At 39.6% G+C, this 25,949-nt stretch overlaps 1 protein-coding gene across 8 annotated transcripts in view; it reads left to right on the forward strand.

Annotated features, from left to right (window-relative positions):
* The first annotated feature begins 396 nt into the window (after nucleotides 1-396).
* Nucleotides 397-25,949, forward strand: part of AMBRA1 (autophagy and beclin 1 regulator 1) — a 197,029-nt gene continuing 171,476 nt past the window's right edge. For 3 of the 8 annotated variants that reach the window (XR_011649911.1, XM_004457907.4, XM_004457910.4), the window contains exon 1: nucleotides 757-1,003. The gene's annotated coding sequence lies outside the window, so the exon portion shown is untranslated. Of the gene's footprint in view, nucleotides 1,004-4,508; nucleotides 4,658-25,949 lie in introns of all 8 variants that reach the window. The other 5 variants (XM_058306283.2, XM_058306282.2, XM_058306281.2 and 2 more) reach the window with 5 other exon arrangements.

Here is a 25,949-nt window from a genome sequence, read left to right on the forward strand (position 1 = left end):
CTTTTAACATTTTGCCACATTTGTTCTATCATTCTATTATCTATCATCTAGCTATTTTCTAAACATTCAAGAGGTTACATACATCATGCTCATTAAACATCCAATACTTCCATGTACATTCCTAAGAACAAGGATATCCACTTATGTAAACCATATTGAGAGCAGTTATCAATGAATCCAGAGACTTTTGATGTATGTAAGAAGTACACCCGAGGTTCTATGTGCTAGGTTTAGGGACCAGCTAAATCAATATCTCTAGCCCTATAGAGGAAACAATTAAGGTCAGACAACGGAACTATGGCTTCTCGCTCGCTCTTTCCAACGTCCCCCCCCCCCCCCCACCCCGAGAATGTATTTCTAGGAAGGCATGGAATTAAAAAAAATGTTACAGCTATAGAAAACGTAGGAATCATTTACCACACTGTTGCATGAGAAAACTAAGGGAGAGAAGAGGTGAAGTGATTTGTTCAATTGGGATAGCGTTGGAAGTCCCGTAAGGTAGTCACTGAACTACAGTTCGACAAGAAGTGTTATTGCGCTATGATTTGATCTTTAACACTCTCGAGAAAAACTCCAGTTCTCTAAACAACTTACCCGGCAACCGATACAAAAAATGGCAGAATCACCGGCTATTTTACTCCCTAGTTTATGATCTGAGTTTGTTTATTTTTGCCTTCAACAGAAAGCGGACTTGGAGGCTAGCTGTTTTTCGGCGCTCGGCTGTGGTGCCTTGAACGATTGTGCGGGCGCTCCACCATTGACGTCTGGGACGTTCGTGTGTTCGGTAATCTTTTGCGCCGTCTTCTTGCTTGATGTCTCCTGAGCGGCGGCGGCGGCGGCACCCGGTCGAGGGCTGAGTTATCCGCGAGGCCCCGCACTTGGGCCGCCTTCTCCCGCGGGTCTGCAGAGCGGACTCCTTGCTTCTTTCCTGCCTTCTCCTTTCTCCCTTCTGTGGCTCAGCCTGCCCGCCGGGCTGCAAACCGAGCCCCCGCCCGCCCTGCAGGTAGGCCCGGGAGGAGCCTGGAGGCCTGGCCCGGCATCCTTCGGCCGCGGGGTTGAGGAGACCTTGGCGCCGGCGGGCTGGCAGCCGAGACGCGGCCAGGGGTTGGGCGGCCGGGCTGCGTTCGGAAGCGCGGCCGGAGGGGCGGTGGGGAACTAAACCGGAAGGAAGGAGAGAGGCCGGCGCTGCCCGACGGAGCTCGGTAGGGAGGGCGTGCTACAGGGTCTGAGGCGGGTGCCGGCACCACCCCCTGTGTGTGGAGGAAAATCGCTTTCCAGGAACGCACGAAGCTTTGCGCGCTTTGACCCTCCTCCGGCTCTTTCCCTCTCCTCAGGCTCCGGTGTCAGGACTCGGTTGCAGTGGGGACCCCCTCTGAGTCCGACCCTTGAAGGGCCCTTGAGTAGGTGAATGTGTGTGGAACAAATCCTTTTTTCTTTCATTTTATCAGTGCTTTATGCACGCAATGTTGTGATGTGTCCTTTAGTTGTCTGTGATCCCTTCTTCTAGGAATATAGATTCTGTCATTGGTGACTTCAGAAATAAAGGGGTCGTTTGATCTTGTGGCTTGTTTTGCTTTTCAAAGTCTGTCATTTTAGTGAGAGTAGCGATGACAGTTTCTTTTTATTTCTTGATAATTTTGTTTGCTGTCCAATTTGTTTTCTGGTGGTTTTATTACTCCTTCCCCTACGCATATTATTAGTGGAAATCTTTCAGCTATGATGTTTAAGTGGTGAGTGTCCAACAGAGGAGGGTCACGATTTTGAAATCAGATATTTCTTCTCGGAGCGTTTGCTCTCTAGGAAGTATCCAAAGGAAATCCAAAGATCCCCTTTCGGAATAGTTTTGTCATCTGTGATTAATGGTTTAGTCCTTGCATATAGGAGAGGTAAAAAAAAAGCATGTGTGTATAAATCAGTCAAATATTGAAGTGTTTAAATTGGTTAACGTTTTGGGAGCTCCATTTTCTCCCTTGGAAAGTGTAGGGAATATTGTAGGTGTTCTTATTTATTTTATTTTCATGGGATTCAGTGTCTTTGATCCTAGTTCTTGTACCTTATTTGTTGAAAAAAATAATCAAATGTAGAAGTCATTCTAGGTTGGTTAAGTTTCCATAGTATGTAAAATCAGTAGGAGGGTGCTCTTAAGGGAGAATATAGACTAAAGCCCAGGTCCTTGGATGGAAACTACACAAGACTGTGTTCCTGTGCAACTTTACAATTCTCATGTGAGTTTTGGGAAGATTTTTTTGTTCCTCTCATTTTTTTGTGAGGTCAGCAAGCATAATCTTGAGGCATTTCCCAGTTATCAGGACCTCAGTGCTCCCAGAAAAGAATGCAGAGCCACCAGACTGTTTTTATGGAGAATCTAGATTGGGAAGTTAGGCTTCCTTTTTGAAAAAGAAGTTTTTATGGTAGAGAAGAATTTATATCAGAAAAGGGATTGATAGGCTCTGCTTAGAATTTGGATGTGCATGTAATATCTCAGTGGCTCCTAATAAATGATTAATAATAAATGGAGATGGCTGTGGGTGTCACAAATGTTAGGAACATTTTATGTTTCTATAGGAAATGACTGGCAGGAGTTTAAGTTCAATTGAGGATAAGAAATTTGGTGGTGGTGGAAGGTTTACAAGGATAAAGTTTTACCAGCTTATCAGCTTCACTCACCTTTTAACTTACTTTGTCAAATCTTGTGGTGTTCTGTCAATGTCAGGTTGGTTTCTCTTCTGGCATTTCCTTTCAGAAATATAAAGTTTGAGAATATGATTGAATTATTCTATTTTCTCTTTTAGTAAGAAAGTTCTTGGGGATTATTAAAGATGTGAACTTCATTGAATGTCTTCTAGAACTTGGCCTGGACTGGTGTTATGTAGATCACTTAAAAACAATGTCATTTTTATTAACAATGTAATAACTTACATTTTTATACTGTATCATCTCCCAGATATTTTCATTATGTTCTAAGAACCTTATGAAACTCTTATTCTTTTGGTTCTGTTCCTTTATGCTGTTTATTAATACTATATCCAGGCATTTGTGGTCTTCAAGGATCTTCGTGATTAGTGAGTTTTCATATTTACAAATGATCTCTTTTCCCATATTATAATAAAGCACTTGCCTCTCTTAAAGGAATTGGAGAAAAAGTTATGTTGTTAGCACACCGAGGTTTTATTTCCCTACATATGCCTCGTTCTTGATCTTTATTTTGAGATGGGGTGCAAATTTTTTTGCTCAGTGGTTTACCAAAACAACCAAAAAAACCCCATAAAATTTAAGTTATTTTAATCATAGTCATTCTTGTTTCTTTCTCCAGTTGTTCCTTATAAACCCAGAGAGAACTTCCTCTTTCTCGCCATAATTTCTGATTGTACAGAGGTGCTGTGGTACAGCTTGTCCTGTGGTTTTGGGGGTGATTTATATTATATCTTTTTAACCTCCCCCATTTTAATTAGATCCATTTATTCTCTTTCTTTTCACAAAGCTAAAATTAGTTACTAAGAAAAGATAAAAATTTTGTCGTCAGTTATTAACAGAAAGTATTTATGTGTTTAGTAGTAGTATGTGGCAGCCTGCCAATGTGATATGAAAAGAAAATAGATTAAGGAATCAGGAGACCTGGGTTTAAGTCCTACGTTTAACAGTTTACTAGTTGATTATTCTTGTTAAAACTACTTGAGGATGTAGGGAAGGTTACTGTCCTTTATTGACCATTTACTGTGTCATGCTCTCTACATGTGTGATATTATTTAATACTCATAGTCATCCTCTGGGATAGATATTATTTTCTCCATAGAAACTGAAGTTCAGAGGGTAAACAATTTAACTAAGATCACACAGCAGGAGTGTAGTAGACCTGGGATTCAAATCCAAGGCTGATGAAGTTCATGTTATGATGCTTTTCTGAGTATTTAAGGAATGGGAAAGAAAATATTTCTGTCATAATCCTTTCGTTGAGAACAAGTACATGAGTTGGCTTTAAAAAGATTAAGTGCTATCCAAATGTTAACATCTACATTATTTTACAAATGTCGTTCAGGTTCTTTGACAGCATTAAGCCAGGCAATCCTGAAAGACAGGTTAACAAACATTAGACCAGCACTGGAGGAGTTTACTAATGTATATAAGTGTATTAGTTAGGGTTCTCTAGGGAAACAGAATCAATAAGAGATATCCGTCAGTAGTATGAGATTTTGTAAGATTCTCTCACGTGACCATGGGGATGCACAAGTCCAGGTTCTGTAGGCAGGCTGCAACCAGGGGCTCCAGTGAAAGTCTAGTGAAGGTTCTTGACAAGTTCTGGGAGACGTGGCTGTCCATAGACAAGCTGGGAAATTTTCACTCAATGCTGGAATCACTTCCCCTTTTAAGACAGTCAACTGATTGGATAAAGCATCACTCATTGCTGATGGCAATCTCCCTGACTGATGTAATTGTAATCAGGTATCTATGATTTACCACTGCAGTAAAGTCAAAGGTGACTAAAGTCCATAAATGCCCTTGTATTACAGTTAGCCCAGTACTTGCTTGACCAAACAAATGGGCACAGTTACCTGGCTGAGTTGACACAATAACCTAACCATCACAATGAGAAGAGGAATAAGTACTTGGAGGTGCTCATGAAAGAGAAGTGATTTTAGATGCTTCATACTTACATGAGGTGAGACTAAGGATATTTGCCACATGAAATATTACTGTCAGGCCTTCTGGAATTATTTCTCTCTTTTTCTGAAAGATTTATTTTATTTATCCCCCCCCTCCCCTCCTCCCACCCACCCTCCTGTTTTTGCTGTCTGTGTTGTCTTCTCTTCTTATTTTCTCTCCTCTAGGATTCACTGGGATTCAGTCCTGGAGACCTCTGACGGGGAGAGAGGTTCCCTGTCAGTTGGGCCACCTTGGTTCCTGGTTTCTGCTGCGTTTCACCTTGACTCTCCTGTTGTCTCTCTTTTGTTGTGTCATCATCTTGCTGCGTGACTTACTTGCGCAGGGCACTAGCTTACCACGCGGGCACTCCACTTGCCGTGTGGGCACACTTTCTCTTCTTTTTCACCAGGAGGCCCAGGGATTGAATCTAGGTCACTTGAGCCATATCTGCTTCCCTGGAATTATTTCTTGATTGTAACTTCTATGTTTCAACTCTTACCTATTCACACTTTTTAATTCATCTAGCAAATACTTATTGAATACTTATTAGATTCTGGGATACAGTGATAGAATGAGGGTTTTTTACTTTATAGTTTATTCCAGTGGGGAGCATAGTTGATCAGGTATTTGCTAAATAATGAAATTTAAATTTAGGCTGAAATCAGTGCCCAGAATGAACCAGCAAGGGCTGACAGAGAGATGAAGATGTGGGCAGGATTCCCAGTGTTCCCTGGGATTGGGGCCTTCAATCATGACATGCTTAATCTACCTCAAAAGTTGCCATCACGACATACCAGGAATAAGGAAAGATTCTGCTGCCATCACAATTGAAGTCTTCATTTCAGTTTGCTGTGTGTAGTATTTGTCAGTGTTTGATGACATAGAATTTGGCATAGTAAAGAGTAAGTATGACTTACAAAGATCTAGCATGCTTGACTAATGGATTTACTATTTTACTTCTAATATAACCTTAATTTAATTAATTCTCATTTATTAATTTTTCCAAATTAGCTATCCTTTGGAAGTTTTAGTTCAAGGAATTTGAACACTGGATACATGCTTTTAGTTGCATTTGTAGCGGAGTATAAACTACTTAGCCTTACATAAGAGAATAAATTTAGGAGAATTATTTTGAAATTGAGAGGAAAATTGTAGACTGTTCCTGAGTGTGTATTACCTATGATCTCAATTGGTGCTTTTTTTTTTTCAAGATGTTGAAAGTGTTTTGCAAACATTTTTTACTACTGTTTATTGAAATCATATTTCTAGCTGTAGAATGAACCAAGGCATATTTCACATTTCATGATTTAATTATTTGCTTATTTCTACTCCCTAGGATAGAACATATATTCTCTCATGAACCAAAATGAACATGTTTTAGGACTGAGATAGTGAAGCATCTGAAATTTTGCTGAGTTGGAGTGGGGTTAATGTTTGATTTGGGTAGAGTATTTTAGTCTAGCTGACCAGTGAAAATAGGATAGGAAAACATGACTTCCTAAACTCTCAAATAACAGCATAGAGGAACTGATTCTAGAGCCAGGCAGCCTGGTTTCAAACACCTGCTCTAACACTTACTAACTCTGCAATTTGGGCAAGTTATTTAACCTTTCAGTGAGAAAGTTGTTGTGAGAATTAAAGGAGTTAATATGGGAAGCAGACTTGGCCAAATGGATAAGGTGTCCGCCTACCACATGGGAGGTCCATGGTTCAAACCCTGGGCCCCCTTGACCCATGTGGAGCTGGCCCATGCGCAGTGCTGATGCACGCAAGGAGTGCCCTGCCATGCAGGGGTGTCCCCCAAGTAGGGGAGCCCCACGTGCAAGGAGTGCGCCCCAGCGCGAAAGAAAGTGCAGCCTGCCCAAGAATGGTGCCGCACACACGGAGAGCTGACACAACAAGATGATGCAACAAAAAGAAACACAGATTCCTGGTGCCGCTGATAAGGATAGAAGGGGTCACAGAAGAACACACAGCAAAAGGACACAGAGAGCAGACAATTGGGTGGAGGGAGGAGGGGGGAGGAGGGGGAAGGGGGGAAGGGGAGAGATATAAATAAAAAGAATTAGAATTAAAAAAAATAAAGGAGTTAATATATGTAAAGCATTTAGAATAGCGCATAGTGCTATATATGCCAACCTATTATCATTATCAATATTGTTATTAATACAAGACATGAAATATGTTCTTCAAAAGGAGAACAAATAATAGTGATGCTTAGATCGAAACTTAGGTATTTTTGAGAAAACAAAAATAAAGAATAGGAAGTTAAAGCAGTATATGTTCCTCCTTTCCCTCTAACCCTTCAAATTAAAGTAAAAGGCTAAGTCTTTATTGGGAAAGAGAAACCTAGAAAGCAACAAAGTCTGAAAGACTTCCAAATGTAAGATGGATAGCAAGTTTTCCAGGATTTTGTAATATTTGTAGCAAAACAGGCCAGCGCTATTTTAGGAACAGAAGAACATTTCTTTGCAAAACAGAAGATGTCTAAGGTAGCATCTAAATTTTACAATTTATTTGAACTGTGGTTGGTGTTTGAAGGATTTGGAAGAAGTGGATTGAAGGAATGGAAAAGAATGATGCTGTTTGCCAAGGGGCTTTCTGATACAAAGTACCAGAAATGGATTGGCTTTTATAATGTGAAATTCCGGGTAAAGCTTACAGTCTGAGGCCTTGAAATATCCAAATCAAGGCACCATCAGAGATGCTTTCTTACTAAAGTCAGCTACTTTTGATCCTAGCATCCTCTTGTGTGAAAATAGCCACCAATCTCTGCCTTTCTGTCCAGAATCTACCATCTCCTGGAGCTCAGCTGTGGGCCGCCAGGCATAGGGCTTGTCCCATTCCCAGCCACCTCCATCAGTCTCGGCTGCTCAGCCTTCTTCCCAAGTTCAGCTGTGAGCTATCAGGCATATGGCTCATCTCTCCCTGGACCTTGGCTCCTTGAGCTCCTTGAGGTTTCTGTTTTCTTGAAGGCTTCTCTTTTACAAGGCAGGGTCAAATAAGGTGGCTTCCTTTTCCTCTGTGTGTGTCTCTCTCTCTGTTTCTGTGTTTGTATCATTCCCAGCAAGAGGGTGGAGACTCAACCTGAGCCATGTCTCACTGACATAGTCCAGTAAGAAGGGTCTCACACCCACAGGAGTGGATTAGTTCAAAAACATGATCTTTCTCTTTTTTGGATTTATAAAATAATTTCAAACTGTCACAAATGATGTTAGGGAAAAGCCAAAGCTGCAGAAACACCTTGGGTAAACTTCTGGAGGAGAACCTAATTTGTGCACCATGCTAAAGACTAATAATCCAGTAAAGTGTTCTTTATTATTCTTATCCCCTTGTGCCAGGATTCTTAACCTTTTTTGTTCCACGGACCCCTTTGCCAGTCAGGTGAAAACCATAGACCCCTTACTAAGTCCACACTATACTGTGTATTATTTAATAAATATATCACACCTGCACCAACACATCCCTACAAGAATAATGTTTTTTTGAATTTCAGTTCAAGTTCACGGACCCCTTATGAAGAACCCCTGCCTTATGCTGTTATAATTGTGGGTTGCTTCAGTCTTTGCCTTAACGATGTTTATGTTTTCCTAACTCTCTCTAATATTCCTACTCTAAAAATATCTGATGATTATAAAAGCCTCTATTTTTCAATCATTCATTCAATAAATGCTTATTAAATGTCTACTTCTGTGGTAGGTGATGAAGATACCATAATAAGAGCTAATCAGAACCAATGCTTATTGAGTGCTTAAGTGTGTACCAGGTGTTATACTAAATATTTTGCATCATTGATTCTTTTCATTCTCATAGCAACTTTATGATGTAGGTACTCTTAATCTCCCCATTTTATAGATATGGAAGTTGTGGCACAGAAAGATTAAACAATTTGTCTAATGTCATATAGCTAGTAAGTGGCAGAACGAGGATTTGAATCTGAGCAGACTGGCTACATTGTCCCTTGCTCTTAACCACTAAGTTACACTGAGTCTAAACTACTTTAAACAACTCTAACCTCTCTACACTACTGCCCCTATATTAATAAATGAGTTTTTAAAAAATTAGGTGTTTTCCATCCCCTCATAGAGATTATAGTCCAGAGGAGAGAGAGACAGTAAACAAATAATTACATCAATAAATGTATAAAAGGGAAGCGATGTGGCTCAAGTGATTGGGCTTCTGCTTACCACATGGGAGGTCCTGGGTTCAGTTTCCAGTGCCTACTGGAGAAGACAAGCTGGCATGGGAGGCAGGTGTGGGCAGCAAGCTGATGCAACAAGATGACGCAACAAAAGAGACCCAAAGAGGAAAGACAATGAGACATAACAAATCTGGTGGCTCAGGTGATTGAGCACCTGTCTTCCACACGGGAGGTCCTGGGTTCAGTTTCTAGTGCCTCCTAAAGAGAAGACCAGTGGTCACAGAGCACACAGCAAACCGACACAGACAGCAGACAGTGACCTCAAACAGTGGGCATGGGGGAGCGATAAATAAAATATATCTTTTTAAAAAATGTGTAATTGCAAAGTGTGTTAAGTCCTATGAAGGAAAAGTAAAAAAAAAAAGACGTTCTAGTAGGGGAGCTTCAGTTAGATTGGGGCTCAGGAAAATTTCTCTGAAGAAGTGATATTTAAGCAGAGAATAAAAGGATGAAAGGGAAAAGCAAAGGGAATAGCAAGTGTAAAACCCTGGGGTGGGAAAGAACTTGGTTCGCTTGAGAAACTGAAATAAGATTGGTATGGTTAGGATAGAGTGGGAGAGTAGGGAGATAAGATCAGGCACAGGCAGGACTGTGTCAAAGATTTTGAATTTTTATTCTAAGTGTAATTGGAAGCCTTTGAAGCTTTTAAGCATGAATGTCATAATCTAATACATGAAAATCTTTGAATTTTTATTCTAAGTGTAATTGGAAGCCTTTGAAGCTTTTAAGCATGAATGTCATAATCTAATACATGATTTTAAAAGATTACTCTGGCTATATTGTGGGGAATGGTTTGGAAAGAGAAGAAGTGGGGAGTCCAGTTAGGAGGTCATTTAGTGATCCAAGGCAAGAGGTATTGATAGTTTGGATTAGGCTATAGGCAGTAGACATGGAGAGAAATAGAAAGAGTCAGTAGATAATTTTGTAATTAGAACATCCAAGACTTAATGATGGATTAGATATGTGAGAAGAGGGAGGTGTCAAATATGATTCCCAGATTTCTGGCATGAGCATCTGGGTAGATGATGGTGCCACTTCTGAGATGGAAACATTGGAGGAAGAGCAGATTTTGACTAGCATTGGGGAGTACGATGAAGACCTCAGTTTTAGTTATGCTAAGAATGAGATGCCTGTGAAAACATACAAGTTGGGACATCAAGAAAAAAGTTGTGATATAAGGAGCTGAGGCTCAGAAGTGGCACTGGAGATAAAAATCTAGATGTTATTGGTATACATATGGTATTTCTAAAGCCAAGGAAAATGAATCAGATCACCTAGAGAAAAAACATAGAGTAGAAGGAGAAGAGTGCTCAGGACGAAGCTCCAAGGAATTAAACACAGGAAATTGTTATTATAGAAACAGAGAAGCATGCTTCAAGAAGTGGTCAACTGTATTTTGTTGGATTTAGCAACATGAGATTATTGATGATCATAGCAGGAGTGGTGTTGGAGGTATGGAGGGGCAGAAGTCAGATTGAAGTGGTATAAGGAATGGGAAGGGAGGAAATAGAGATGGTCTGTATATTTTAATTATTGGCATGTCTGTATCCTCCTAAGAAGTAAAAGCCGTCAGTATTTTATATGATGACTTTCTTGGGAAGTGCTAAGGATTTGATGAACATTGCCTTCATTAGCTCTCCTAACATTTGTAATTTTATTATTTTACTGATGGGAGAAATGAAGTACATTTTTTTAACTTCCTGTCATCTTCACTGCAAGCCAGTGATGAAATTGGAAATTTAGTACTCTTAATCATGTTCTTTGTTTAAGGTGGCCCATTTAAAGCCTTCTTGGATTTACATGAAGCTGTACGAAGTGCGCTTCCTAAATTTTATAGTCTCTTGAAGGGACTTGTTCAGATGGTGTTTCCATAGAGGGCAGGACAATAGGAAATGTGTTTTAATTGCAACAGGAGGAATATAGATTACATATTAATTAGAAAGAACTTCCTGACTACAAGATACTAGAATGTTACCAAAGGAGGTTGTGAAATGTTTTCCCCAGAGACTTAGTAGTTAGTAGCTATCTTTCTGGGGGTGATTTAGGTGTGGGCTTTTTATTTTTTTTTAAAGATTTATTTTATTTATTTTCAATTCCCACCCCTCCCCGGGTTGTCTGTTCTCTGTGTCTGTTTGCTGCGTCTTGTTTCTTTGTCCGCTTCTGTTGTCGTCAGCAGCAAGGGAAGTGCGGGCGGCGCCATTCCTGGGCAGGCTGCACTTTCTTTCACGCTGGGCGGCTCTCCTTATGGGCGCACTCTTTGCGCGTGGGGCTCCCCTATGCGGGGGACACCCCTGCGTGGCAGGGCACTCCTTGCGCGCATCAGCACTGCGCATGGGCCAGCTCCACACGGGTTAAGGAGGCCCGGGGTTTGAACTGCGGACCTCCCATGTGGTAGACGGACGCCCTAACCACTGGGCCAAGTCCGTTTCCCCAGGTGTGGGCTTTTTAGTAATAAGGGAGATGACCAAGGTGTCTTGCTGAGGTCCTTGTAACCCCAGGACATGTTTGTTCAGTGCAGTATCTCTGGCGTTTTATTGAGTATATTTTAATTTTTCTCACGAAAAAATAATATAGGGTAGGTAAATTCCTCAAGGTTCCCCAGCGAAACATAATATTAGCATTCTAAATCTTCTTAGCTTGCACATCTGTGTTGAGTGTTCAGGGATGTGTTCCTTGCCTTAAGTGAGTCTTTTCTTGTCTGTTTGATATAGTAGTGTTATGATTCTTCTGAAACCATAGGCATCATAGCTAACACCTGCAGCGTCCATAGAATGTGTGATTTGAGAGTTGTTGGCTGGACTTAGATCAAGAGTGAGAATTTCTTTTCTGTAAAAATTACTTTGGTCTCTGGTTACACATGCAAAAATGGGAACACATCGTCAATAACAGATTAAAGTAATGGATTCTTAATGACTAGTTTAGGCAAGGGCCAGGTTAAAATTGCGTAGGTGAAGGAGTACATGACATAGATGTAGTTTTGGTTTGTGGTGCCTGGGGAAATAGAAGCCCAGAAGATTGGCAAATGAACATTAAATTCTGTTGATGTAGAATATGAACATAAAAAACCCATTAAATGAAGTATTAAGTTGCCAACTTAAATGTTCAGTTCAGGAAATGCCAAAATTGAGGTACTCAGGACATTAACTCACCCACTTCACACTTAGTGTCTACATTAAGGTAGTTCATAAGGAATCTCTTGTCCATCATCAAAATGGTGCTTGGGAGTCAATGGATCATTTACTGACTGGGAGGCAGGCTAAGCTGGGAGGGAAATATTTCCATTGGTATCTTAAATGAAGGCCTTATTATTATGTTTATTTTACTTGAACTATGGAAACATTTACTTGTTCATTTCCCTGCTACTGAGAATATCATCAAATGTATTTATTGAGCTTTCTTAAATTGACATCTGTAAACTAGGATAAAAGAGGAAAGCCTACTTTTGCATGCTTACCATGTGCTAAGAAATTTATATTTGTTATTCAAACCATTTAATAGTCATAACAAACCTATAAAGTAGATGGTGGGTTTCTCTATGGTATAGGATAAGAAAAAGTGAGTCATTGTTTCTTCCCAAAGTTTATAAGGCTTGTGAATGGCAGAGCTGAGATGGAGAAGGTACCGTCTTGTTTTAAGGTAGTGTTGTTCAAACTGTGTTTTTTGGAGGTGCCTAATGAAGAGCTTTGGTTTTCCCATCTGGCTTAAGAGCAGCTCTGCTTTGATCTGTTTTATATTTTTGGTGTTCTCACTTATGATTTCATTGGGAAAAAGGATTCTGCCACTTAAAAAAGACAAAACAAAAAACAAAACACCTGGGAAACCACTAATCTGAGGAATAATGAAAGAAAATTTGTTAAACCAACCTGAAGATTGACAGGATGGGTAAGATATATAACTACCAGTCATGAAATTACATCAAAGTTGAAAGCGACTCAATGTCATAGCCATACATGCATTGCAATAATTCTTCCTTAGGTAATGTGGTATAGTGGAAAAAGTGGACTCTGAGTTTGAATTGTAACTCAGCTCCTGAGTAGTTGGGATTTGGGGAAACTTTAATTCTGTAAACCCAGTCTCCACAAAAGTAAAATAGGGATCATATCACCTACCTTTCAAGAGTGTCATAAGGAATCAGAAATAATATGTTAAGTGCTTGGCTCATAGTAGACACTTATGTTTTGTTAAAATGTTGATGAACCTATGATGGCAAATATTTAGGGTGTGTTGACATTTCCCTCACAAATGCCTGAAAAGCTTCTGCCATATAGGCAGTCCTTAATCTGCTCTATTCACCTTGTAGTGGAGACTTTGTATGCTTTTTTCTAATAGTTTTTAAACTGTTCTGATTATTCATGAAAGCATCTGTCATTAGTGAAATGAAAAAACTTGAACTTCTTTAAGTTCATTATCATTGAACTTACAAGAAAGAAGCAGCAGTGAAATAGAACCCCATAAACAGTGAGTTTTTTAAAAGATTTATTTCTCCCTTCCCCCAGCCCTGCTGTTTTTGCTGTCTGTGTCCATTTGCTGTGGAGCTTCTGTATCTATTTCTCTTTTTGTCTTCTCTTCTCATTTTTTCTCTTCTAGTTTTCACTGGGATTTGATCCTGGGGACCTTTGATGTGGAGAGAAGTTCCCTGTCACCTGTGCTACCTCAGTTCCTGGTCTCTGCTACACTTCACCTTGACTCTCTCCTTCGTCTCTCTTTTGTTGCATCATCATCTTGCTGTGTGACTCATTGCATGGGCACTTGGCTCGCTGCATGGGCGCTGGCTCACCACGCGGGCACTCGGCTCACTACGCGGGCACTCATGTGGGTACTTGGCTCACCGCGCAGGCACTTGGCTCACCACATGGGCAGTGGCTTACTGCACGGGCACACTTTCTCTTCTTCTTTTTCACCAAGAGGTCCCAGGGATCAAAACAGGGTCCTCCTGTATGGTAGGTGGAAGCCCTATCACTTGAGGTACATCTGCTTCCCAACAGTGAGTTTTAAGAGACCTAAGTTCTTTGGTTCCCTTAGTGAGTCTTATAACAATGGACAAGTAAATTTAGCTTTTCTAGATCCTCTATTCAAAATAATGTCTAAATCACTTTTAACTCTATACAACTATGATTTTAACAGAAAAGGTTATTGAGACTTCATTGCCAGGATTACCCAAAATTGCAGTATTATTTTGGGGGAAGGAACTTTATGTGGATGAGCTGGCAAGCTTTGGTTGATACTTATTGAGCATGTCTGTTGCAGTGTTTTGTATAGAAGGACATTGTGGATCTTTTGCCCAGAGATCAAGAGGGGAAATATGTGGCTTGTAGAGTATCAGAACAGAAGAGAAGCTAGAACAATTGTAATAAAGCTAATGTTAGAGATTATCCTTTGCTTTTGGGAGGATACCTGGATTCATCAGACCATAGTGCTTTGTTCTTGCTGCAGGGTAACACTTGCCTCATTTCAATATGGTTGTTAGAGTTACAGTATATTGCAGTTGCAGACTTCCCCACTAGATTGAAAGTTCTTTGAGGTTGAAAATCTTTTCTGTTTTGTTTTTTTTTGGTTGTTGTTGTTGTTTTTCTACCTCTTTGTCTCCTGTCACTTGTAGTGGTAATGATAGCTATTATTACAGATGTTTGTTTTTTAGGAGGTACCAGGGTTTGAACCCAGGACCTTGTATATGAGAAGTTAGGTACTCAACCACTGAGATACATCTGCTCCCCTAATGGATGATTTTTAACTTATCACCAATGCATTTTGCACTTCTATCCCCAAAAGAGGAATATATTTTCAGAGTGGTTTGTTTGCTATGCCGTAAGTACATGGGATAATTATTCTTCCTCACAGTTTTCTGCTGGAAAGAAATCACTTAGCATTTCTTTCTCTGGGAGCTTATAGAGGAGGCATGGGGTAATAGTGGTGGTGGCTTGGGGATCCTAAAGTAGGTGCCAAAGACCTGCATTTTTGCACATCTCTTTAGAATGCTAATTCGATATTGCACCCTCTCTCTTTTACTCTTACTGAATGTGGCTGATTTAGCTATCCTCCATTAGCATGGTAAACAATTGCCAGGTTTACCCCAGTCAGAACATATTCTGTACATGTCATCTTGCTTGGCACTTAAAAAAATTGAGTTCTCTATGATATAATGATAGATGGAAAAGGTAGGCTGCATGATAATATGTGGTATATATGATCCCATTTCAAAATAAAAAACACATAGTACTCTGTATACATATTTGTATGAGCAGCGAGTTTGTATGGTTATCTTAAGAACGTAGGATTGGAAAGGGGTGTGTGAAGGAGATTTTCACCAGAGTACCATTGTTTTTCTGGCTACAAAGAACATGTGTTTTTTCTTCTTCTTCTTTTTCTTATTTTTCTCTTTTAAAAATTATGTTAGCATGTGTTTTTAAATAAGCTTTTACTTTTAAGATAATTATAGACTCAATGCAGTTATGAGAAATTATAGAGTGATTCCAAGGACTCTACCCAGTTTCCTTCAATGGTAACATCTTGCAAAACTGTAGTACACTACCACAACTAGGATATTGACATTGATACAGTCAAGGTACAGAACATTTCCATGATCACAGGGTTCCTTTTGATGTCCTTTTATAGCAGACCTCTCCCTCCCCAAATGATAATGACCCGACAGTGCAGTAAATAAAATTGCAATGAAGCTTTGCCCAGAGAATCATGGGAGAATGTCCACAACAGGGCAGTTGGCTCACCTCCCAACTGAAGGTTATTGCCTTCAGTAACCCCTGGGAAGCACTACTCTGTTCTGCCTTTATCATTTCAAGAAGATATATAAATGGAGTTATATAATATGTAACTTTTTGGATTGGCCTTTTTCACTAAACACAATTCCCTTGAGATCTACCCAAGTTGTGTGTATCAATAGTTCTTTCTTTTTTAATTGCACAGCTTTCATATACCCTACTGTTTAATCATTTATCCTTTGAAGCACATTTGATTTTTTCCAATTCTTAATTATTACAAATAAGGCTGCTATGATTATTTGTGTACAAGTTTATGTGTACTTGTACACACATTAAAACATAAGTTTTAAATTTTCTAGGCTGAATGCAGAAGAGTGCAGGTGCTGGGTCATATGCTATATATTGTTTAAAAATTTTAAAAGGACTTTTAATGGGAAAATAACTAATTAAATGGTTCCTTTTCAAAGTACCCAGACCTCACATTCTTTGGGAACATAAATATTTACCTTGATTTCTGGTGCTCTGCTCTAGTATCAATGCAGTAATTATGATGCTGAACTGTAGTTTTTTTATTTGATGATCATCTGTGTATATATTACAAATGTGAATTAACACCCACAGTCCCCTAGGAGGTAAGCAGTGGTTAGCTTCAGTGAAGTTAGCCCCTTTATAGATAGGTCGGTTGGGGCATGTATGTCATGGGGCTTGCCTAAGGTTATGGCATGAGTCACTGTGTCCTGACTCAAATTCATTCATATTTATTCATTCTCTCTCTTTCTGTCTCTTGAATCAAATTTTTTTCAGTTAAGACTTGCTAAGTATGAGGACATGAAAAAGATTTTTGTTTTTGTTTTCTCTGAGGTTTAATGCCTGTCTTATAGAAACAGTATTGTATAATGGTTTGAGCATGTGCTTTGGCAACATCTGATTTTGAAACTCTCTTGTACTTGGGCACATCATTTAACCTCCCTGTATTAGTAAGTGAAAGAGGTGCTGATGCAAAATACCAGAAATCTGTTGGCTTTTATAAAGGATATTTATTTGGGATAGAAGCTTACAGTTACCAGATCCTGAAGTGTAAGGTACTTCCCTCACCAAAGTCTGTTGCTACATGTTGGAGCAAGATGGCTGCCTACATCTGCAAGGGTTCAGGCTTCTTTTTTAAGGCTCCATGGTCCCAACTTCTTCTAATCTCAGCTGTAGGCTGGGATAAGTCTCTCTTCAGGTTCAGCTGCTCTGTTCTTTCTAGAAAAAGTCAGCTGCAGACTATCAAGCTCTGTCTCTTCCTGGGGCCTCTGCCATGTCTATGAAACCGTCTCTATTCCTCTATGTTCTTCTCCTGTGTATTTTCTTCCTGGAGCTCCAGCTCAAAACTCTACTACCTAGGGAAGCGGCCATGGCTCAAGCAATTGATCTCCCATTTACCATATGGAGGACCTGGGTTCTATCCCCAGGATCTACTGGTAAAAAAAAAAAAAAAAAAAAAAAAAGGTGTCTCAGACCTGCACTGTGAGGCACAAGCCCGGTGCTGTGAAGCGATGCACCAAAAAGGCAATGACGCAACCAGACAGAAAAAACAAACAAAATAAAACCTCTGCTAACTAACTCCTCTGCCATGTAGTTTTCTCTGGCCTACTGACATGGCCCAATCAAAGCCTTAATTATTTAATCAAGTAAAAGTGAAACCTCTAAATTTTTTTTGAAAGATTTATTTTTTCCTTCTCCCTTTCCCCCACTCTGCTGTTTTTTGATGTCTGTCCATTCGCTATGTGTATCTTTTTGTCTTCTCTTCTTGTTTTTCTCCTCTGGATTCCTGGGTACCTCTGATGTGGAGAGGTTCTCAGTCACTTGTGCCACCTCAGTTCCTGGTTTCTGTTGCTCCTCGCCTTAACTCTCCCCTTTGTCTCTCTTTTGTTGTGTCATCCTCTTACTGTGTGACTCACTTGAGCGGGCACTAGGCTCGCTGTGTGGGCACTGGCTTGCCACACAGGCAGTCATGGGGGCACTTGGCTCATCACGTGGGTGGCACTCGGCTTGCCACATGGGCATGCTTTTTTTTTTTTTTAACCAGGAGGCCCCAGGGATTGAACCTGGGTCCTTCCATATTGTAGGCAGAGGCCCATTCACTTAAGCCACATCTGCTTCCCAAAACCTCTAAATTTAATACAGTCTAATACACCCAGAGGAACAGACCAGTTTACAAACATAATCCAATATCTATTTTTGGAATTCATAAATAATACCAAACTGCTATAGTCCCTAACCCCAGTTTCCTGATCTATAAAATAGGGATATCACAGCATTGTTTTGAGGAATAGATGAGTTAATAAGTGGCAAAGTATTTAGCACTGTCAGATGTGTAGCAAGTATTCAATGAATATTTATAAAACTATTGCTCTAAATATATGTTATATTCTCTCACTTGTCTATCAGTTGATGAATAACTGAATACATATTGGGATTTTTCTGCCAGGTACTTAGGAGGCTTTATGATTACTGATATTTTGCAAAGATGCTTTCTTTGAAGGGTATTTCATATTTATTCTTATATATAAGTATTTAAGAATAGGATATAATGTTGGATTATATTTATTCTTATTAATTTGTATGAAAATATTTAAAAGTTTCTCCTGAGTTTCATATTTTCTCAGGCTTGTATTCTTAGAAAAATAGGAAGGTGATACTAAACTATTGATTTTCCCCCTTTACTCTTCCATCCTAACTTTCCTCAAGAAGTAAGACCCATTTCAATAAATGGCCCTACCATCCACTTGGAGCTTAGGCCAAAAACCTAGGAGTAGCTCTTAATTCCTCTTTCTTTCACATCCTACATACACTGCATCTGTAAGTTCCTTGGCCATTTCTTCAAAATGCATCCTGACTTTGACTCACCATCTCCTGCATTGCTATAGCCCTAGTCCAAATTTCCATCATCTTGTCATTTGTTTGGTTAAAATTGTTTAATGACAACCCATTACACTTAATAAAATCCAGATTCCTTATTCTGATCTTTCATTTTTTTCCTTAGCTGTCATTTTAATAGAATTTTTAGAGAGAGTAGAGATACACGTTTGTATTCAAAGAAATATGCCCGTGTTTACCTGGAAGTTTTCGATTATTCTTTAAAATGGAATAATCTTCAGCAATGCTTACCACTGTCTTCCCCCCCCCCCCCCCATGAACTGTTTTTATTTAAGCTCCAATTCTTACAATATGCTTTTTTTTTTTAATTTATTTTTTATTTATTTCTCTCCCCTTCCCTGCCCTAGTTGTTTTCTCTGTGTCCATTTTGCTGTGTGTTCTTCTGTATCTGCTTGTATCCTTGTCAGCAGCATTAGGAATCTGTGTCTCTTTTGTTGTTGTTGTTGTTGTTGTTGTTTTGTCATCTTGCTGCATCAGGTCTCCATGTGTGCGGCACCACTTCTGGGCAAGCTGGACTTTCTTTTGCGCTGGGTGGCTCTCCCCACTGGGCGCACTCCCTGTGCATGGGGCTCCTCTACATGGGGGACACCCTGGTGTGGCACAGCGCTCCCTGTGCGCATGAGCACTGCGTGTGGGCCAGCTTCACATGGGTCAAGGAGGCCCTGGGTTTGAACAGTGAACCTCCCATGTGGTAGGCGGACGCTCTAACCATTGAGCCAAGTCTGCTTCCCACAATATACTTTTAGTAGAGCTATTTCAAATACATCATCTATGCTATTTCCTTATTAAGATGAATCTGAGAAACATAGTTAACTTTTGGCTTGAAGACTTGTTCTTATCATGAACAGCAGTTATTTTTGAGATCTAACATAGTGAACCCAATATATCCTCAGGACCAAATGGCCCCAGACTGCAGAGATGTCCTTGAGTCTGCTTTGTATATATAATTGTGGTAACATATATAACATAAAATTAGGATTTTAACAATTTTTAGGGTACAATTTAGTGGCATTAATTACATTTCCAGTGTTGTGCTACCATCAACACCATTTATCTAAATTTTTTCATTACCCCAAATAGAAACCCTATACCCATTAAGCAATAAATCCTCCTTCTGCCTCCCTCCAGTCCCTGGTAACCTCTGATCTACCTTCTATAAATTTGCTTATTCTAGATATTTCATGTAGTGGGAATCATAAGGTATTTGTTACTTTGTGTCTGGTTTATTTCATGTAGAAGAATGTGTTCAGGGTTCATCCATATTGTAACATGTATCAGAACTTCATTCCTTGGGTTGGTTCCATCTTTTGGCTATTGTGAATAATGCATCAATGAACATCAGAGTACAAGTATCTGTTTGAGTCCCTTCTTTCAGTTCTTTTGCTGGATTGTGATTAATCTATAGATTACTTTGAGTAGTATTTGACATCTTCGCATAATTAAGTCTTCCTACCCATGAATACAGGATGTCTTTTTATTTATTTAGATCTTCATTAATTTCTTTCAGCTATGTTTTGTAGTTTTCAGTATCAAGTATTTTACATCCTTAATTAAACTTATTTGAAGGCATTTGATTCTTTTAGATTACGGTATTGTAAGTGGGATTTTCTTGATTTCCATTTGGGATTGTTCATTGCTGGTATATAGAAACACAACTGACTTTTGTGTGTTTGATCTTGTACTCTAAAACTTTGCTGAATTTGGTTATTAGCTCTTTCAGTTTTCTTATGGATTCTTTGGAATTTCCTATGTTCAGGATCTTGCTATCTGTGAATAGAGATAGTTTTATTTCCTCCTTTTTCAATTTGGATGCATTTTATTTCCTTCTTGCCTAATTACTCTGAGTAGAACTTCCAGTACAATGTTAAATAGCAGTGGTGAAAGTGGGCATCTTTGTCTTGTTCCTGACCTTAGCAGGGAGAGTCAGTCTTTCACTACTAAGCATGATGTTGGCTGTGAATTTTTCATATATGCCCTTTAACATGTTGAGGAAGTTCTCCTTGGGTCTACTTTGATGGTTTTCTGCTTTGCTGTCAATTGTCATCACTTCATCACTTGTTACCGAGTCTTTCTTTCAATTATGTTGCTTGTTTGTGTGTTTGTTTTAAGAAAAGTTGTAAGCTTACAATCATTCATTTACCATGGTCTCTTGATACTCATCTCTCTCTCTCTTTTCTGTTTTTTTGTTAGCTGTTTTCCAGCCACTGTAGTCTTTATATTTGGTCTTCATGCACATTAAGCTTACCTGCAGGGGCCTCCTTGGAATATTTTTTCACTTGGTTCTTTTCTCAAGGCTTCTACCTCAAGATTTAAGTCTCAACTCAAGCAGCATTTCAGAAAGTTTCTCTCTGGCCAGTCTAGGTAAAAAGTGTTTCTTTCACATCATGCTCTACCATATTATCTTGTTTTATTTTCTCCCTAGTATTTATCAGTACTTCAAAGTATTGTTATCATTTACTTAAACGTAAACAATCACATAGGCTTTGTGAGGGCAGGAAGCTCTTGTTCACTAGAACACTGCCGAATACCTGAGTAAATACCTGAGTAAACCGTAGCTGTTCAATATGTGCTTGTTGGCTGTCTATCTTTGTTTTTGTATCCCTTCCTCTTAAGTGTTCTTTATTTGGAAAATTGGGAAATTGAGTCCCGCTTCTAGTCAGCTTAAAATCACTAGGGTCTTAAATCCAGTGTTTTATTTTGATTGGCTGAGAAATGCAATTGGCAAGATGGAGGGGTATCTGGACTTTTGAGCTGTACATTTAATAATTTGACTTCTCCTTTTCCAGAAGCCTTGAGGGAAATTTTTCTTTTCCCTGTTCTAGTCAGCCAGGAACCTGACCTGGGGTGACTCTAAGATGGGAGAACACTGAATGCAGTATCTGTTGAGCCTAGGACTGGGAGTCAAGCTCTGATGTTATCTAGGGGAAAAGCCTGAATTCAAATCCTGCTTTGACTACTTACTCATCTTGTGACTCTAGGTGAATTTCTTTATCTCTCCCAAGTTTTGTTTTTCTAATTTTCTTGTGAATAATCCTATCTGTCCTGGGACTTGTGAGGATTCCTGAGTTAATGTTCTCAAAGCTTTTTACGACAGTGTTGCCTGTTACTCCAGGGGTTTCCAAGAAGTATTTGGGGAAATGTGATGCTCCAGGGAAGGGAGTTGGACTCTCTTTTTCCCAAAGGCTCTGGAGAAAACAGAACGATGTGATTCTTTGCAATTTGTAACTTGAAAACAGCTCTACTTCAGACTTGTAGTATTGTTGGCGGATGAAAGGTATATTATTGCCAAAGTCATTAGGCCTGTTTGTCTGAGGCAGCAGGTTTCAGTTCCCATTTCTGGGGTTAAACTGTTTTTGCCTCTATGAAGTATCTCCCATCAAAAGTTACTGCTCTTTGCTTGCTAATAAAACATGACTTGCCATTTCTATACATTTAAAGATAGCCTTCCTGGTCTTTTTGATTCTTTTGATGGCTTGGGACCCAAAGATGGAGCTTCAATTTCTTTTTGGCTCAGTGGTTTCCTCCCTTTTATTCCTTGAGTTTTCAGGGGTTCTTGTATTCTCAGTGCACTGTTTTCCCCAGAATAGTTTGCAGATAAGATTTCATGTCTTTTTCCTTCCTCCTTCTGAGGTAAGTGGGAGTAAAGAAGAGTGTCTTCTCAAATTTGGGTCTTAACAGCTTTCTATTTCCAGGTTTGTTTGTTTTACTTTTTTTTTTCTTTTTATCCTTTCTTTTGTTCTATTTCCAGTTTTGTTTTGTTTTTTAAGATTTATTTTTTATTTATTTCCCCTTCCCTGCACCTCCCCAGTTGTCTCTTCTCTGTGTCCATTCGCTTTGTGTTCTTCTGTGTCCACTTGTATTCTTGTCAGCAGCACCCGGAATCCGTGTCTCTTTGTTGCATCATCTTGCTGCCTCAGCTCTCTTGTGTGCTGCGTCATTCCTGGGCAGGCTGGACTTGCTTTTGTGCTGGGCGGCTCTCCTTATGGGACGCACTCCTTGCACGTGGGGCTCCCCTATGCGGGGGACACCCCTGTGTGGCAGGGCACTCCTTGTGCACATCAGCACTGTGCGTTAGCCAGCTCATCACATGGGTCAGGAGGCCATGGGTTTGAACCTTGGACCCCGCATGTGGTAGGCAGACACCCTATGTGTTGAGCCAAATCCACTTTCCTATTTCCAGTTTTGAGCACGCTTTGTTTTTGAACAAGAGTTTTCCTGTGTTTCAAACATTAGGCTACATCATTGTGAATTACTTTAGGAAGCCCCAGTAAGCAAAATCTGTAGCAGACAAGCTGGTGCCATCATCGTCATCATTATCATCATTATTATAACAGGACTTAGAACTTATTTCATTTGTATGTTTGAAGCATTTTTAAAAGTTGTTAGTCTAGTCATGAAACACGCTATAGAGGTCTGCCTTATTTTGAGTTTATATATAAAAACCTTATGGGTAGTGTTGGTGATAGAACAAAAGGTTACATTGCTTGCTATCTCGTATTAAACTTGATCTAGCAACCTTTGTACCAGATACTTGATTCAGAACTGCCTCTTTCTAGATGTAGGTCAGTTTTTGTTTTTGAGTTTTGTTTTTTTTTTAGTTCCTCCCCCCCAGTTGTCTGCTCTCTCTGTCCATTGGCTGTGTGTTCTTCTGTGTCCACTTGTATTCTTCTCAGTGGCACCAGGAATCCGTGTCTCTTTTTTGTTGCATCATTTTGCTGCTCTAGCTCTGTGTGTGTGCGGCACCCATCACTCCCGGGCAGGCTGCACTTTTTTTTTTGCGTGGGGCGGCTCTCCTTGAGGGGCACACTCCTTGTGTGTAGGGCCCCCCTATGTGGGGGCCATTCCTGCGTGGCACTGCACTCCTTGAGCGCATCAGTACTCCATGTGGGCCAATTCACCACATGGGTCATGAGGCCTTGGGTTTGAACCCTGGACCTCCCATGTGGTAGGCAGACACTCTATTTGTTGAGCCAAAACCGCTTCCCTTAAGAGTATTTTAAAATTCTGAACATAAATGCTATGCATGTGTGCAGTAAAGGTGTGGGTTCTGTCTATTAACATTTTATTTCTTGGCTTTTGGCTTCTTATGAAGTGATTATGTAATTTGATTGTATTGGCCATGGTTCTGTCACCTTATTTGCTTTCAATTTGTCTGGTAATTGATTAGAGGTACTCTGATTCTCCTCTGTAACCACTGCAGTTTCCTTTTCATTCTTTCTCTTTTTCATCCAGAACTGCAGGTACCTCACTTCCTTGTGCAAACTCCTCTATTTGTTGTATACTTTGGTTATTGTTGACTCCTAACTTGGCTTCTACTTTGAAAGATAGTTATCCTGCCTTGAATTTTTATAGCTCATTTCTTCTATGATAATCCTAGGACTTTATTCCTTTAAGGAAGAAAGAGGGTATGATTACATTCAGTTTACATGTGGGAAACCTGAAATTGAGTGAGAGTATTATTTGTCCAAGATTATGTAATAACCCAGTAGTAAAAATCAGTCATTGAAGCTTTTTACTTCTTAGCCTTATCTTTCCTCATGAAATAATATGACACTCACGTGCGCTTGCCTGATACCCCTCTCCCCTCAAATTGCAAGATCAGCTTTCTCTGGGAGGAAATTAGTATGAAATTTTTATAGCTAGCACTTTCAAGCTTGAAAGGTGTAATATCCCATGTTCTCATAATATCCACTATCTCTATACTTTGTTCTGAATATGCTGTTTCAAATATGATACGAAAGAATGTTGCTGGTGCCTTTGAGGCATGGTTTTTTTTTTTGTATATTTTTTCCAAGTTTAGTTTTTTTCTTATAGCGATGGTGATGATTTAGCCTGTACATACTCTATTGCCTGGCCCTCTAATGACTGAAGGCATTTGCATAATGAAATGGTAAATTGAAATTTGTTTAGTTATGATAGAAAGTTTTTTCTTTTTAAAGCCATCTGACTTGTAGAAATTAAATATATGATCTTGAACTGTTTATACCACCCCATAACTGCAGGGTTTTTTGTTTGTTTGTTTCTTTGTTTTTGGTCTAGATATTGCTGTTTATGAGAGTTGTGGGGTCATTTTGGGTTTTCCTGGTAGCTCTGAATATGAATACTTACACATATTCATTCTCTTCTGTGCTAGCCACTGTGCCTAGGTACTTGGACAATAATAGACATGGTTTTTGCACTAGTCTAGTGAAGAAGAAGGAATTTTAACAAGGAATTACATGTATGATAAAATAAAAACATTTCAAAATATCTTTGGTTGCCTAAATTTATTTTATTTTCTTATTTTCAGAAAAAAATAGTGTTGAGCAGATGGTAGGTTTTCTGTAGAAAATTGATATTTATCAGAATTGGATGTCAGGTAGGTAGTGTTTTAGTTAGCTATTGCTGTGCAGAAATCTGCCTCAAAATTTTTGACTTAAAACCACAGTGATTTATTATTTCTCACGATTCTGTGGGTTAGGAATTTGAATTTATCTTCTGTCCTATGTGGCATCATTTGGAATTATTCATCTGCGTTTAGCTGGTGGCTGTGCTAAGTTAGAAGGTCAAGATGGTTTCACTTGTATATCTGGCATCTTGATGGTCTTCTATGTGCCTCTCTCTCCACATGGTGTCATTATCGTCCAGGACAGCCTGAATTTCTTTATAACCTCTTGGCTGGTTTCCAAGAGGGAAAGTGGAAGCTGCCAGCCTGGAACTGGCATATTATCTCTACTGCTGCATTCTTTTGGTCAAAGCAAGTCGCAAGGTCAGCCCAGATTCAAGAGGAGGGACATATATTCTCACGTCTTGATTAGTGAGCAGCATATGAGTAAGGAAAGGATGGAATTGATGGCAACTAACTTTGGAGAGCATCTACCACAGGTTGGTAAACTTAGGAGACTCCTGATTTGGGACATACTTTGGCAATACAAAGTGGTCAGTAGCCCATGAGTCTTGTCATGTGGATGAGAAAATGGTTGGCATGTGGCTATACCTGAGCACTCCCTTTTTCTGTTCTGAGGTATCCTTATCTAATATTTCATGTTTGACAATAATAGGCACTATCACATTCTCTGTTCTTTGTATTTTTTTGAGGTTTTGCAGTTTGCAGTATTGTTGCCAAACAATACTTTTGGTTTAGTGTGGCCTCTGTCTCTATTTTTTTCCCCTTTTTTCTTTTTCTTTATTTTAGGAGGTACCAGGGATTGAACCTGGGACCTCATCCATGGGGAGCAGCTGCGCAACCACTGAGCTCTACCTACTATCCTATCTGTTTTGTTTTTTTTATTTTTAAAGACTTATTTATTTATACACCCCCGCCCCCATCCTCCACCCCCCTCTCCCAGTTGTTTGCTCACTGTCTGCTCTCTCTCTTTTTTTTTTTAGGAGGCACTGGAAACCGAACCCGGGACTTCCCATGTGGGAGGGAGGCACCCAATCACTTGAGCCACCGTAGCTCCTACCTTGTTGTGTCTCTCATTATGTTT

The sequence above is a fragment of the Dasypus novemcinctus genome, chromosome 10 (genome assembly GCF_030445035.2).
Source record: "Dasypus novemcinctus isolate mDasNov1 chromosome 10, mDasNov1.1.hap2, whole genome shotgun sequence".
Lineage (NCBI taxonomy): Eukaryota > Metazoa > Chordata > Mammalia > Cingulata > Dasypodidae > Dasypus > Dasypus novemcinctus.